Genomic DNA, 17155 nt, shown 5'->3' with positions numbered 1-17155 from the left:
TTCCACAGAAATCATATGTTCCCTTTCACCACTGAATAGATTTTACAATCTCCCATAGACCAAGTCTTGAAAAATAAAATGAATTAATAATAATGAATCTGAATATGCAGAACCTTCCTGCCCAGGGACAACCAAAGCTGAGTTGTGCTTCTTTGGTAGCTGCTAGAGTGTCTACTCATTACCTTTATGGGTTTTTTTTTTTTTCCATTACATGGAAAGCAAACATTGGTATCTCTGAGCACACAGAAAATTTCTTCTGCACAAAGTAAACTCTGCTGTAAACAGGGCAACTTGTTTAATCTCTTTCCTTCTATTGCTAAACTGGGATAATATATCACATGAAATCAAGGGAGGGAAAAGGTTAAAACGCAATTTTCTGTATGTTCTTGCAAGATCCCTTTATTAGTGCTAAAAAAGGTGAGGGTAAGTGGTTGTCAGCTTAGACTGTAGATATTGTAAAAGTTTCTGCATAATCATTGCATTCTAGCTCCCTGGGGTTGTGGCTACTCACCTCTAGTACTATGCAGGTGTGTCTAAAACCTTAATAGCAGTACTGGCATACTTAGGACTCTAGCCACTTTCTCTTTAGCAAATGATACCCTTCACATTCTTGCTGCATAGCAGGATCCTAAAATAAGTGAACTAAAATTTTCTAGAACTTAGAAAGTTCCTAAACATACCACAGTATGAATGTATGTTAGAATAATAGAATTGATTGAAGATAGGGGCACAAGGAAGAAATAAGTTGATTTTTGTCATCTATTGAAATAAATTGCAAGTGGATTACCTGGGATAAAATAAGGAGTAGTTACTGTTATTGTCTTTGAGACATATTTAGATTTAATTTAATCTTCTGCATGCACTTTTCCATTGCTACTTCTTAAGACATATCCCTCAAGGCTAGAAAAGACTACAAGACTACACAAACTCATGGACACCTTAATTACCCATACAGTCATTCAATAAATACTTAATGAAAAAATGAATAAATACCAATAAATATTAAAATATAATAAATAAATAAATACCAATAAACATTAATAACTAAATATTAAGTTTTCAACTTAATATTCCATGCAAGCATAAAAACAATTTTTAAAAATTTCACAATTTAAAAAAATTCAGGCAAGTCATTTTAGAGAGTACAGGTTCTGTAGTGAGAAGACTTGTGCTAGATATCCAGTTAGCTTCTAACTGCTAAGCAAGCCTCTAACATTCAGCTCTTCCATCTCTAAAATGGGTTTAATATTATGTAAAAACCTAATATAATAGTTGGAAATAGTATCTGTGAATTTCCAAACACAGCATCTGGCATATGTGACTTTGGTGTTGATAATGGTGACTTTTCCCTAAGAATTAGTGCTACTGAGGGGATAGCTACTTATTTCCATACTTTCTCTTGTTCCAATCTTTTCTTTCACATGATCCTAGTATGTTCTTATTATTTTGCTTGATATAATTTCCCAGAATGAAAGAGTACCATATTCAGAAGGAGTAAGAGAACACATTACAAAGTAAAACATAAATGCAATTTGGGAGGAATATTACTTAACTGCAATGTTTGTAGCTTTACTAATATCTTCCCTTTATCCACCAAGATTCTTGGATTGTAAGAAACAGAGAGTTGAATCATTTACTGAGTGAATTTATTGGAAAGATATGAGATAATTCATAGAACTTTAGGAAATGCTTCATAATTAGACTGTGAGAAGAATAAGAATTGGGCTGCCTTTTGGAGCAGTGTAGAGGAACAAAGAGAGTGTCTTAAGGCAGTGGGGCCAGAAGTTTCCAACTCTAATCATTCTAAGCATCCTAGAATAGTTGATGATTGAATGAAGGATGGACATCATTCTGAATTGAAGGGATACTAGTTGTTTTATGTGACTTTAATATTTTTCTGTGTCGCTCTGATTGAAAATGATGAAAGCCCACACTATGTACCACTTAATCTGTGTTAGTAATGCTTCTAAAGACTTTGCAAGCATTAACTCACTTAATCCTTCAACAGTTTTATGAGGTAAGCAATTCTCAGGAAAACATGGAAGTCTCATGGATATAGCTTGATCCACGTGGTCAATGCATTGGGCAAGGAGTACCTCATTTGATAGTCCTAGAAGACAAAATGGAACAAAAATAAGTTAGGGCAATTTTACCAAAAGGAGGCTTAAATGAGGGTAGGCAGAAAAAATCCATTTTTACATTTGATAATCCATTTTATATTTGTATATTTGATAAGATCCACATGCCTGCCGCTGAATAAAGATAATCTTTATTTCTGTTGAGCAAAATATTTTCAATTAGTGGCATACAGTGACTAGAATTTAGAAAGTTCAGAAATAAAATGTGTCTTCTTCTGAAAGTGAAGCTATATTCTGTCTCCCATTCTATATGTGGATAGGAATACTATAACAGTACTTAAAATAAATATGTGATTGCACATTGATGCCAATTATTAACAAAGTGAAAAATCACATGTATTTAGGAAAAATATACTTAACATGTAAATTCAGTCAAATTTAACTTCTCTGACTCCAGTGAGTCTAGGCATCACAGAAGAGAGGAAATTCTTCCTCAATTACCCCAGGATTAGTGAGATAAACATTCTCCCAATCTTTCTCCCAATCTCTTATAAGCCCCTAGTAAAATAATTCTTTCATTGAATTGCTTGAATCAACAAGATTTCCATTGCCAGAAAGAAAAAAAAAAAGAAAAAGAAAAACATTTCATTATCCTGAATGCTTCCATTTTCAAGAAATAGTTCTTATGTTTGACCTGGGGGGTGGGGGGAGGAAGTAGTTACTGCCACTATATCATATAATATATTATTATCATATGAGACTCCTTGTAGAGGTTAGAGGCCATTCCTTATTCATCCTTATGTCTACTGTGTCTCTGAGAATTGCAGACAAAATTTATTTTATGAATTAAGTAATAAATATTTGATCTTATTTCAAGAGTAGTCCATTTTTTTTCTGTTGCAGACCTTATTATCAGTATTTGCATTTGAAGTACCTAGCATAGAAATATGAAGAAATCCCATATGCAAGAAAAATATTAAAGTCACATAAAACAACTAGTATCCCTTCAATTCAGAATGATGTCTATCCTTCATTCAGTCATCAGCTATTCTATGAAAATCTGTTATGGTCAACAGGCTAATGTTAAAAGAACTGGAAATATAAATCAGAGCACAGGAGTCTCACATCCTTTACTCTCAGATTTCCACTGAAATGTTCAGAAGTACTAAAAGACAAGAGAAAAACACCTCTGAATTTATAAGCTAAGCATACAACCTCCACACACAAAAACTAAGAAAAGTTTCAGCTATAAGTAAAGTAAATCAGATAAAAAGCAAATAAAACCAATCACTAAGGCACAACTCTCATATTCTCCAGGACATAGTTTCCTATTTGGAATGATAAGATGCTATGGTTAGAGGCGCTAAGACAGCAGAGTGAAAATATGCCCCTTTGGCTTTGTTTTGCTCAGGCTGAGCTCTAGTATTTGGAGTGAGTGTTTTTTGAAGTTCCTGAATTCTTACAGGTCATAGGATGCAGTAAGAGTGCAGTTGTGAAGGCAGCTGGGCTCAGCTGCAGGTTGTGTAAGGCCTGAGGCAAGCTGGTTAAGGAAGAGGCAGTAGACAAAACTGGACTTAGAAACCCGACACCTGCAAAGCAGCTTCACCTAATATGGTGAGAAAACCCACACAGCCAACATTCCACTGTTGGTGTACCCAGGTGTCCACCTTCCTTCTTTCTCCCCACAGGCTGTGGGAGGTAAATCTGTGAACTGAGGACATTTTTGATAATCAACTAGAGTCAAGCTCCACAGAAGAAAGCACAAGTCTAAACTACCCAAAGGGTAGTCCACTGCTCCCTCTAAAAAATACTGGAGATGGGGCTTTGAAAATATTCTATGGTATAAAAAAACAATGCACCATTCAAGATTTTGAATAGGAAAACTTAAAAGTTACTCACTATATAGGAAATAGAGGTAAATAGTAGAATCATGTGTCTCATGTTCCCATAAAATTATGAAAACATGCACTATAAAAGATAAAATGAGGCTTTACTTACTAAAAAGAAGTTCGCTTGAGTAAAAGATAGCAAACATAAAAGGGGAAGGTAAAGAGACAAAAAGTAAAGTATTATAACTCTAATCTAGAATGGAGGCAGTAAAGATAGAACTGACCCTGCAGAAAATGAAATTAGTGGCATGAAGAATAAACTTAAAAGGTTCTTTCAGAATGCAGAAAAAAAAGAGCAAAGATTTAAAGATGAGAAAAAGAATGATACAAGTATATTATACAAATAGTAAAAATCCAATGTCATTAAATAGTATGCCAGACAATACCAGAAGAAAATGAGACAGAAGCAATAACTGAAGATATAATATAAGAAAATTATAAAATGTTAGAATAAAAAGACTTCATAATATGGAAGATTAGTGAAAAGAGGTCTTTTGAAGTTTTAATATTTCAGGGGTAAATGATGAATACTATATGCATCCAAGCAGAAAAAAAAAATTAAGGTAGAAATTGAATACAATTTATATAAGAAAAATCTCTGTAGTATGATGATATTTTATATGAATAAAAGTAAAGAGACAAGAAAGAATGTCATACTCCTAATTAACTCCGGGGTCAAAGTGAACTCAAATATCCTTTTAAAAGACAATTTAAAAATAAACATCAAGCCAGTTGTGGTGGAACGTACAGCTCCAAAGGCTGAGGCAGGAAGATCACAAGTTTAAAGCCAGCCCTCAGCAACTTTGTGAGGCCCTATGCACCTTAGTGAGACCCTGTCTCAAAACCAAAAACATAAAAAAAAAAAAAATAAATGAGGATGTGGCTCTGTGGTTGAGTGCCTTTGGCTTCAAACCCTGGTATATTCCCCCCAGAAAATAAAATAAAATAAACATCAATAGAAAAGAAGAAAAGGATCATTATAGGCAATTTAGAAAATAAAACTGAAATAAAGAAATAGTAGTCACTTAGCACTTATTTTGTACCAGGTACTGTTTAAATGAACTAAATATTTACATATGTTTACATATAAATCATATTAGTATATGTTAACTAGTCAATAAATGTATCAAAACTTTAATCTCACCAATAATTAAAGAAATAAAAATTAAAACTATAATGAGGCTATCAGGCTGGTGATGACTACAACATTATTGATAGCTAGAGGTGCTGGAAGGTGTGGAATTCTCTCACACGTGCTGGTGAAAGTGTAAATGACATAACCAATTTGGAAGGAAGCCCAATAAACTTATGAAAATTAACATGCCCATCTCCAGTGACCCTAAACAATTCTGTATTTAGAGTACACACTAAATAAATCATAAGGTTGCCACAAGAGGAGGCACACACAATCATTTCCAATAAAACATTTTTTAGGTAACTACCTTATAAATTACTTATTCCCTCATTTTATATTAAATACATAACATAAAACAGGAATTGCTTTAATATTTGTTCATCAATAAAGGGTAGTTTACATAAATTATGGTATATCACATAAATTAATGGTAAAAGTTTGAGGAGACACATAAGTTTACCCTGATTTGAAAACTACACAATGTGAACATATATAAAAACATTACATGGTACTCCATAAATACATAAAATTTTTACATGTAACTTAAAATTTTTTTAAATTTAAAAACCATTGTATATTCAAGCATTTAACAATGTATCCATGCAGCTATCAAAAATGGTGATATAGATTTGAAATTTCTGGCACTAATATAATTGGCACTAATATAATTAACTGAAAAGCTAAGAAATATAAATTGCATATGTAGTATGATGACATTTTATATGCATAAAAGTTAAGAGGCAAGAAAGAAAGAAAATGCTATAAAAAGTTAAAATTTGTTAAACCTGATACTTAGATTATGAGTTGTCTTCATTTTCTTGCTTTTAATTCTCTAAAGATAATTTTAAAAAATAACATCTTATTTAATTTTTTCAAATTATAAGAGATGGTTAAAACCATTGTTGGGAACAAATAGTCTCTCATTACTGATCAACAAATAATGAAAATCTGGACTATGGATACAACTTCAATAAACTACAGGATAATGTAAACTTAAAGAAAGTAAAAAGAGTAATTAAAGGTAACATATTTTTAATAAATCAAAAAATAAACAAATTTACATTAATAAAGCATAACAGAATTAAAAATGAGATTTAGAGAAAATTGGCAATATATAAGGAGAGTAATCAACACAGCATTTTTCCAATTGTTAAAAATTACAAGATATAAAAAAATTACAAGATATTAGAATGAAAGACTCTAATTTTATAAAAATAATCTTAGTGTCTCAATTTAAATGATAAGCTTATAGAAAAAAATACATTTTCAAAAACAAAATAAAGAAGATATAGATAAACTGATTAAATCAATGATAATAAAAATAATTTAGAGCTTTGTCAAAGACCATTTCCAGAATATTTTCCAGAGCCTTTTAGCATTTATGTACAAATCATTGAAACTTTGCAGGGAATTGGAAGTTTTCAAATTATTAATACCACCCTCATAGGTTAGAAAAAAATATAAAACTCACCCTCATAGGTTAGAAAAGAATATAAAACTCTTAGACACCACTTTACAAATTAATATAGCTCCAATTTTTATATGAGATAAAATTAGAAAAAAAAAAAAGCTCAAGACCACCTTTTAATAAAGATTCATGTAAGTAAAAAATCTAGCAGAGACAAGCCACACAATACCAACCCCAATACTGAGGTTCTGGGTGCCTCATCATTCCAGAACCCTCTCTCAGTTCATATTCTGTCTCCTTATAGAACTAGCTTACTTAGGACCACCTCAGCTCCTTGAAATGATGTGTAACCCCCATGTGGACAGACCTCAAGCCATTTTAACTGCTATGGAACACTAGTGATTTGAAATAATTAAAAGGAAGAGAACTGCACCAGGCATGGTAGCACATACCTGTAATCCCAGCTACTGGGAAAGCTGAGGCAGGAGTTTCAAAAATATGAGGACAGCCTAGATAATTACATCTGGAGATATAATTCACTGGAGGAGCACTGGCCTAGCATGTGTGTAGCCCAGAGTTCCATCTGTACCAACACACGCACGCACACACACACACACACACACACACACACACACACACACTTACCTTCATTACTGAAGCTTTGAAGTTTCTCATTCTGGGATGCTTCTCTTTGAGAAATGCTAACAGAGCTATAATTCAAGATCTCAAACAAAACAATGAACAGACTAGAAGAGTTAGAAGATATTACTTTTTACTTGAGGAAAAGGAATTAGGAAAAAAGCAGTATTGAGCTGTTTCTTCAAAAATAAGGTTTGGACATTCTTCATCCTTACACTACATGTGGAGAGGAATTGAACATCTTATGTTATTTCATAGATGAAGAATAAAAACCAAGATCCAATTACTCATGATAGTAATAAATACATTGCCTAAGGCTGCCAGATAAAATACATACCACTCAGTTAAATTTGAATATTAGACTAATTTTGAGTATAACTATGTCTGAAATATGCAAGAGTTAGGAGAAACCACCTTGGGGCCAGGAGTACATTAAGGGAAAGTTCAGCAGGAATGCCTTCCACATGCATTTTGGATATGCATAGAATGTCTTTTTTTTGTTTTTCCTTTCCTCCATTCTTTCTTTACCCCTCAACCTTCTTAAAAGTTCAGAGGGATTCACTGCAAATGCCCATCCAACCACATTTCAGACACAACTAACACTGAACAGAGAAAAGGGACAGACTTCAGAGTCATGGGGAAGGCAGTCTTGCAGAGGCAAGTGTCATTTGTGAGCCCTGCTCCTGTTTTTACCACAGCACAGCATGCCTCAAGCTCTGAGAACTGGCTGCTTCACAGGAGGCCAACCCGAAGAGCAATATAGCCATCATAGAGCCTGAAAATCCAAGAGCCTGGCAAAGACAGCCATTTTTCCTGAACACATCACTGAATTGTGAGTTTTAAAAGGGAAAGAGTTGACCATATGGCATTTGGGATTTCCACAAAACTGTTTCCAAAGACGGCTGTGATAAATATTTCCCAAGAAGAAGCAAATCCAAAAGCAGCCACAGTATAGCTCCCGTGGTTAAGAAAGTAGAGTTTGAAGTTAGACAGAGCTGGGTGTGAATTCCAGCTCCACCCATTGTGAGCTGAGTGACCTTGAGCAGAAAGTTCATCCTTCTGCAGCCTCAGTTTCTGTTGTGTAAAACTGGGAATAATTATAAAGTAATAAAAATTAATCAACACTTAGTTATATATTAACAAAACAATTATTTATAAACTATTTACAAAATAATGAAAAGGATTAATAATTAAATAATTATAAAGTAATTATAAAAATACATAGTGCCTGGATCTCAATAGTTAATAAAAGATAATCATTATAATATACTGATATACTTTTTATATTATCCAAAAGCAAAAGAAATTGCAAGAATGGTTAACTTCCACAGCATTCCTCATACCCCTGGGAGAAATCAAGGTGCTTGTGGTCAAGAATCAGGGTCCCCATGGTCTAGGATTAGTTCCATCTCTGGGCAGCTCTGATGTCTCCCCAGTGCCAGGATCATTCCCAGAGGAGTAAGCTGGGAAGGGGTGGGGCGGATATGCTCCAGCAATTGAATGACTTCAAAATAGAAGGATTTTCAATGGCAAGGAATTTCTCAGATTCCAAGAAGATACTTGAGAACTCTCTTTTCCCAGAGGAAAGAAACTAGTTCATGTGCTCTTAACCCAATGAGGCTTACGGTCATAGTAGAGGGAGAAAGAAGATAGTTGGCCTTAATTAGCTCCAAAAAAAGCCCAGAACTCCTGGGATTAATCCAAAATCAAACAAACCTTCTAGTGGAGAGATCCAAGCTCCCAAATTTCAGCATTAGTAAAATGAAGCCAAATGTAGGACAGCGTCTGAATGATTCCCATAAAGCTAACATTTACATGTTTTAAGAACTAAAGTTATCTTTGCCACAATTCCTTTGTATGGGAAAGGCTCAGCCATCACAAGACAGTTCACCCTTTCTACTGCTATATGCTCAGGGAATGTCAGAATGGCTCTCATGTAGTTGGTAATAAGGAAATTTTGATTTAACAGAATTGTTCAAGATCAGTAATGGGACCTGGGTTTGAACCTTGATTTGACTCTAAAAGTCATAGTCACACTGCCTGCCAAGGCAGACACAGCCCAGAAACAATCCCAAGGCATGCTCCTACCCTCTCTATACCTAAAGTTCTCCTGGAGTCCACCAAGATAAAGGAGGAAAACCACTTGGAGGAGCACCCTTTAGAGAATTTATAATATAAAAATTATGGCAGATGCTATTTTTTCCCAATTCTGTTTTGCTAAAAAACCTTAATTAATTCAGGTGATAAATTTCCCATTTAAATATATTCACCTCCTAAAATATTTGGTATCTTAATTATGATAATGATTTTATAGATGTATACATGTCAAAACTCATCAAAATGTACAATTTATATACATAATTTTTTTGTACATAAACTATATGTCAATAAATAGTGTGGTAAAACACACAGGCATGTAACATACACTGCCTGGACTTTCTGGTGATCCATTTCTGGCCCAAAATATCTGTACTTATGTCTACTGAAGAGGGCTCCCATCAAAGTTATCATATAGCTGAAGGAAAAAAAAAAAAGACTTGCCTGGAATGAATATTTTATCTTCTGAAAATCTCTTTTCTTTCAGCCTCGAGATGAAACAAACATTTTGAGAGAATGAAGACAACCGATCCAAGCTAATGCCGATGAAACAAAAAGGTAGAAGGTACCCCAGTCCTTGATGGCCCTGGAGGAGCTACATCAACTTTTTGGCCTGCCTACATTCTGACTTCTTGTTTTGTGAGAAAGAAAAAAAAAAATGGCCCTATTTGGTTGTCTTGATATAGCATGATTTCTTCATACGTCACACTGGCAATAACTGAATGACAATATTCTCATGCAAATTATAAGGCCGATAACACTATATCATTCCTCAAAAGTCTTAGTTGTTGCAGAGTAAAATTCAAAGTTTCTCCAGACTCATCTCCCACTATGGCCTACCGGGACCACTTACTTCCAGCCCCAGCTAGTTGTGCAAGCAATGAATTTTAAGATTAATGCTGTTGTCTTAACCGGATATATTTTTTCTTCCAGAAACTTTTACAAATCATGGAAGATTCAAATAATTTTCTTAGTACAAAGCCAATGAAAAGCTTGAGAAGAAAATTTATACCTCCTGAACATAAGTCAGGTGCTCTTTGCCTTAATACCCACTTCCAAAGCAAGAAAATCAAGTGCTCTGGTAAGGAACCTGATTTACTCTTGATTTTTACTTAACCTCTAAGCTCTCACTTTAAAAATGATTAATAAATTGTCATTTGGGGTGGGATATGTTAGGATGGAAAAAGCTCATTTGTAACAGCAGCATAAGAAAAACTAAAATTTTAAGAAAATTGTGTCTTCCTTTTCTACAGTGTCTGTTTATACACAGAGATATAGAGTTGGTTTTATATTTGTAATAGAACATACATGTAAATTTGTTATGTTGTCTCACAGAGTAGAAACTATAAAGGCTGATATGCTTGCTGTGTGGTAGCTAAAACTTCAAGTTATTGGACAAAATATTTTGTTTCCAGAGCTACTGATTTTGAAACTAGGAGAAAGTAATTAAACCTTCCAGTTTATCCATCTGTCAAAGAAGGAGAATATTACATTTGCCATCTGTCCAATTTTCAGGTACAGCTGATATTGATGAAAGGATCTAAACCAATATGGGGCTTTTATGTCAACTCATTTGAAAGGGTTGATTGGTATTGAAAGCTCTGCAAATCAATTTTTGTTTATTGATTTTGTTTCTTTGAAATGATTCAAAGATATAAAAAGTAATATAACAGAAGTTAATTGCAGGCTACACAGATCTAACAGATGTTAATATTACTCCATCTTTGCTCCATGTTTACTGACTCTTTTAATAAAGAATTTAAGTACATCTAAAGCTATAATCCCATCCCTGGGCCTTTCCTTCTCTTTTTATGAAGATGCGGCCAGAAATTTTAGGGAATCAATCCTATGCAAGACTGTATGATTTTACAATATTTGTACATATGAAATATGTATGGTATTATTTTAGATTTTACATTTCATTTATGTGCTATCATACATAAATATCATTTAGCAATTTGCCTTTTCTATTGACTATTTTGTGTTTCACATTAATTCATATGGATACATGAAAACTGATGCAAGTGCTTCATTTTATTCTCAAATAGCAATAACCCAATTTACTCATTCCCTTACCAGTAGGAAGTTAGGTTAGGTTGTTTCCCCCTTTTTGTTTTAAAATCCCAAGTAATGCTACATAAATATTTATGTATACATATGCAAGTGTTTCTCTAAAATATGCAACTATATTTTAAAGGAGAATTATTATGTACTTTTGTATATTTTTCAAAAAGCCTGTAGAAATTTTGATTTAAACTGTGCTAAATTTCTTTATACTCTGAGGGAAATTTAACATTTTTGTGTCTTCTATTCATGAACATGGTATGTTTCCCTAAATTGCTTAGGAGATAATCTCTTTTATGTCTTTAAATAAAGTTTCACAGTTTCATGCATGAAGAAAAGTTTTTGTGAGATTTTTTCCCTAGTTACTTTATAGTTTTTCTCTTCTATCTCCCTACTCCCCTCCCTTTCTCTTTGATTACTTTTTTAAAAACTCTAGTTTTTTAATATATTGCATTTATGCAAGGTCTGCAAGTTTATGCTGTTAGACATAGCACTATTGAATTTTTTAATATTGAATTTTTATTTTTTGGTAAAGCGGATTGAACCCAGAGGCACTTTACCACCTAGCTACATCCCCAGTGCCCCCCATCACCCAGCACTTTCTCTTTTTTTTTTTTTTTTTTTTTTTTGATTTTGAGACAGGGTCTTGCTAAGTTGCCCAGACTGGCCTGGAACTTGCAATCCTTCTGCCTCAGTCCCCAAGTTGCATGTGCCACTGCACCTGGCTAAACACTATAAATTCTAAATATTCTTTTTTCAATAGATTTTCAATAGATTTTCTTGTATTTTTCAAACATCCTAACTATTAGATTACCATGGATTTTTTTTTTCTCAGACGAACATATTTTTGTATAAGAACAATGTGACTTTCTATCCCTACAGCACTTTTTTTTCATGTCTTCATTCATGTACTTAGGGTAACGATATCCATCTCATTCCACTGTCTTTCCTACCCACATGCCTCCTCCCTAACCCTCCCTCCCCTTTGCCTTATCTAGAGTTCCTCTAAACCTCCCATGCTCCCTCCACCATTCCCATTATGAATCAGCATCCTTGTATCAGAGAAAACATTCAGCATTTGTTTTTTTGGGATTGGCTAACTTCACTTAGCATTATATTTTCCAACTCCATCCATTTACCTGCAAATGCCATGATTTTATTCTCTTTTAATGCTGAAATATTCTGTTGTATACATATACCACATTTTCTTTCTCCATTCATTTACTGAAGGGCATTTAGGTTGGTGCTTCAATTTAGCTATTGTGAATTGTGCTACTATAAACATTGCTGTGGCTGCATCTTTGTAGTGCTTATTTATTTTCCTATCTTATTTTGCTTACTGGGACTTCAGTAACATATAATAAAAATTGTGAATATACACATCTTTCTACTCTGTATCTGTGTTCTCTAAGTTACTTGCATAAGAACCACCTTGTGACTTTTTTTTACATTGTAGATTTCTGGTTTCCATAACCCCCATTCTCCAAAGATGGTAACTCATAAGGTTATGGTAGAATTGATAGATTTGATAAATTTTCATTTTCAATAAATATTCTTCCTGTAATATTCTGATATGAGTTAGCCCCCAAATAACACCTTGGTAAGTGCTTCTCTAAAAGTATACATCTAAAGTGGATTGTGTTCTACACTAAATCTCTGATTTATTTTAGCCCTTTTATCACCAACATATGCTATATTTTCTTTAAAGCACCATAGTCTTATTAGTATCCCCTACTTTCCATTAATCTAACTCTGATCAGTAACAAGAGTTTAGACATCTACTTGTAATTTGGATTGATTGCCATATACCAGATCCCTATTTTACATTACCTTCTGGTTATCTCTTATGTTCTGACATCCACTGTTATAGTATGGTATATTTTGGTGGTAATAGGATATAAATAATTGGGTCACTTCCAGTAATATGCATTTTTTTCTTTCTTCTTTTAATGTTTCATTTCTAGTCTAATCATTTTTATTCCACAATGAAACTGATAAATCATAAAGTACTAACCAATGTCATTGTTTTCATGTTGTTATATCATAATTATTTTAATAGCATAATTAAGATATAACTTAAACCATGAACTTTACCTTTTAAGTGTATTTAAATGTGCAATTCAAAGTAGTTAGAGTTGGGCAACATCATCATAATGTACTGTTAAACATTTCCATCATCCTAGAAATAATTCTCATATCCATTAGAAGTTACTTCTCACTCTTTCTCTTCTACAAACCCTAGTCAACCATTAGTTTATTTTTTATCTCTATAAATTTGTTTATTCTATATTTTTGTATTAATGGAATCATACAATATGTGATCTCTCATGATTGGCTTCTTTCACTCAGAAAAATGATTTTTAAATTCATCCATGTTTTAGCACGTATCAATACTTCATTGCTTCTTATTGTCAAACTCCATTCTATTGAATGGCCAAACAGAATTCTGTCTATTTACTTATCAGTTAATGGGTAGTTGGCTTGTTTTCACTTTTTGGCTATTATGACTTAGACTTCTATGAAAACTTATGTACATTATTTAGACATCTGTTTTCAATTCTCTTGTGTATATTCCTCAAATACTTGCTGGGTCATACAATAACTCTATGTATAATATTTTGAAAAACTGCCAAATTGTTCCAGATGCAGCATTTAACATCCCCACCAACAAGGTATGAGGGTTTAATTTTCTTCATAACCTGTCAGCACTTGTCATTCTTTTTGATTATAGTTACTCTTGTAAATGTGACTTAGTACCTCACTATGGTTTTGATTTGCATTTTCTTAATGGCTAATGATTTTGAGGGTATTTTCATGTCCTCATTGGTCATCTGTATATCTTTTTTGGATAAATGTCTACTCTCATCCTATGCCAATTTTTAAAAACAAGGTTGTCTTTTCAATAAGAAGTTCTTTATATAGTCTGGGCACAAGCACATTTTCAGACATACATTTATAAATACCGTCTCCCAGTCTTTCACCTACATTTTCACTGTGTTGATGTTGTACTTTGAAAAGCAAAAGTTCTCAATTTGGTCAAAGACCAAATTATCTTGAAGAGAAATGATCTTCTCTTTTATTACTTATGCTTTTGGAGCTATATCTAAGAAATCATTGCTTAACCCAAGATAGTGAAAATTTACTTCTGTGTTTTCTTCTAGAAGTTTTATAACCACAATTATTTTTATAGATATGAATGAATAGAAAATGAGACTTAAAGTGGTATAATCAGAGCGCTATCAAGGGGAAAAGTTCAATTATTTAATTTTACAGATAATAATTATTAAGATTATGGGGTAGTTTAGGAGTATTAATACAAATGAGTAATAAAATGATAGAAGACAGTATCCAACAAAGAGAGAGTACAAAGACCTGGTATCATCAGGTCTGACATTTCATGGATCTTCCCTCTCAGGCCCAATAATGGCTGAATAGCCAGCATCAGCTCTTGCTGTCCAGGAAGGAGAAGAATCAGACTATCCAATTTTTTTTTTTTTTTATAACAGAGGAAACATAGGTGAGGATAAAAGAAGAATTTATTGAGGGTCTGTCAGAGTATCTTTATGAGAGAAACAAATAATTAACTCTTATCAAAGGGATTCTAAGTCCAGTTTTCTCCTTCACATTTCATGCATTATGAAAAGAAGAAATGTTTCCTACTAATTCAGAAAATAGATTGCTTGAGTGAAAAATAGGGCACACTGAATTGACCCATTATGTCTTCCTTTCAAATCACAAAACAGAATAGTCATGCATAATGTTCACTCTAAACAACTTGATGTGCTGAACTGTTCATTCAATAAAGTTAGGACTCTGTACATATTCATTCTATAAACAACTCCTCCCCTGCAGTACTGTCATGGTTACCAGGCTCAGGAAAGTACCGCTGTTTAACATCTGCATCTCTCTACTTCCCCAAGCTACCTTATCTTTATGTTGCAGCCATTGTCTTGGAAATTGTATATCTTTTTCCAAGCTGTGAAAGAAAGCATGATGGTAGGCATTGATGATAGAAAGCAAACACAGTCACAACATAAGTGTAAAATGTGCAGGATCATTTGATGACTTAGTAGAAAACAAATGTCTTCTAAGGACTTGAAAGAAAAGAGAAAAGTGTCCTTCTTATCTAGCATCCTTCATATAACAAATTAGAAGTCATCTTAGAACATGATGTGTGTTTGTGATACCTGATTATTTGATAGAGAACTTTCCAACATTCTTTTATGTTAAATTTTTGGAAGGTCATCCATTTTCACCTGAGTAGAATGCTTTGGTAGGTCCTTTCTTAGAGTTAGGTAATAATAACCTGAAATTTTAGTCTTCTCAACCCAAGAATTCTATGTTGCCACAAAATGATTATTTACCAATCAGGTAAAGTTTCTGTCATGGAAAAATAATTGGTAAATCCAGGACCATAACAACTTTTCAAATAACTTTGGTAGAGGACTTCCTGTATTTTGAGTTATTATTACCTACATATAACTTTGGTAGAGGACTTCCTATATTTTGAGTTATTATTATCTACATATTTTATTAACTCTTTTTGCTAAACACTTATTTACAGCTTTTCAATTTTTACATAATTTTATTTACTAGTTCCTTAAAACAGTTTACAAGAAAGGAATTTGAGGTTTTCAAATACAAATAAACTTGGCAAGCATAATGACACATTATATTCACTCAGTAGTTTTATAACTCAAAATGGTTATCTCTCCTTCTCAAATCAAGACTTTCAATATGAAAATTAATCATCCCATAATCCTGAACTTATTTTGTCAAGCCCTTCTATGCAAAGATAGGTTATAAAATTTATGAACGTTCCTTTAGCCAAAAGTATTGCAAATGTGGGCAGTATTCTAGAGGACAAACACAATTTCCTACACATAAAAATAGGTTTACTCAAGACAATAACCCATTTATTCATGCAGAGATGAATGTGGTGATAGAACAGGGCACAAGATATGAGAAAAAAAATTGAACAAAATGTAAGAAGACCTAAATTCCAACTGAGACTATAGTACAATAATACTATGTCTTTTATAAACTTGGGCAGATTAATTTCTCAAGATGTATCAATCAGGAATGTGCAGACATATGAGTTACAGAAGAACTGACTAAGAACTAAAAGTGACTTAAGAAGTTTAAGATCATTAGTTGGCCACATAAGAAGCAATCCAGAGACACGATGATCCAGATTTGGCATAGTGGCTGGTTACGACCATAAAGGAACCAAGCTCTTTCCATTCTCCTGTTCTGTCGTCTCTCCTTCTTGCCACCTCATACCAAGATAGCTAAGCTCCAGGCGTCTCATTCCCATTCAAAGGTACAAAGCCAGGGAAGCGAAAAAATATTTTCATGAAGTTATTTTCTCTTGTTAATAGCAAAGTGATCCACCAGATTTCCCTTTTATATTACTGATCAACACTTGACTAAGATCACAAGATCAACCTTTGTACATGTATACCTGAGAGTATAGGAAAGTGAGCATCAAGCTTTTACCAGGGAAGAGACACACAAGAAGAAAACCTCCTGGCTTTGATCCTCAATTGTGGAAGTTGGGTAAACTTATTTCTCAGGTATAGCTTCAGGCTAGTATATAATCTGTAAAAAATAAAAAAATAACAACAACAAAGTAAGATAACTTTTTACTTTTTTTTAAAGGAGCCTCTCTCTGATTCAAACTTCCTGTGATAGCACTTTGTGTTCCTCTCTAAAAAGAAAAACAAGACAAAACAAACTTCCTCCATCCATGATTCTGAATTTCTAAAGTGACCAGTCTTTCCCCTCCCCTAACTAGAAAACAACCTTCTGAGTCTTTCAGACACTGAGTCATTCAATTCAACTT

General features: G+C 33.4%; 1 long non-coding RNA gene across 4 annotated transcripts in view; it reads right to left on the bottom strand.

Moving 5' to 3' along the window:
- LOC144255745 (uncharacterized) overlaps positions 1-17155 on the bottom strand; it is a 471309-nt gene that overhangs the window by 228381 nt on the left and 225773 nt on the right. For all 4 annotated transcript variants that reach the window (XR_013343913.1, XR_013343911.1, XR_013343914.1 and 1 more), the window contains one exon: positions 1994-2110. This is a non-coding gene — a long non-coding RNA (uncharacterized LOC144255745). The remainder of the gene's footprint in view (positions 1-1993; positions 2111-17155) is intronic.

The sequence above is a fragment of the Urocitellus parryii genome, chromosome 1, assembly GCF_045843805.1.
Source record: "Urocitellus parryii isolate mUroPar1 chromosome 1, mUroPar1.hap1, whole genome shotgun sequence".
Classification (NCBI taxonomy): Eukaryota; Metazoa; Chordata; class Mammalia; order Rodentia; family Sciuridae; genus Urocitellus; species Urocitellus parryii.
This window is presented reverse-complemented; position numbering and strand designations above follow the sequence as displayed.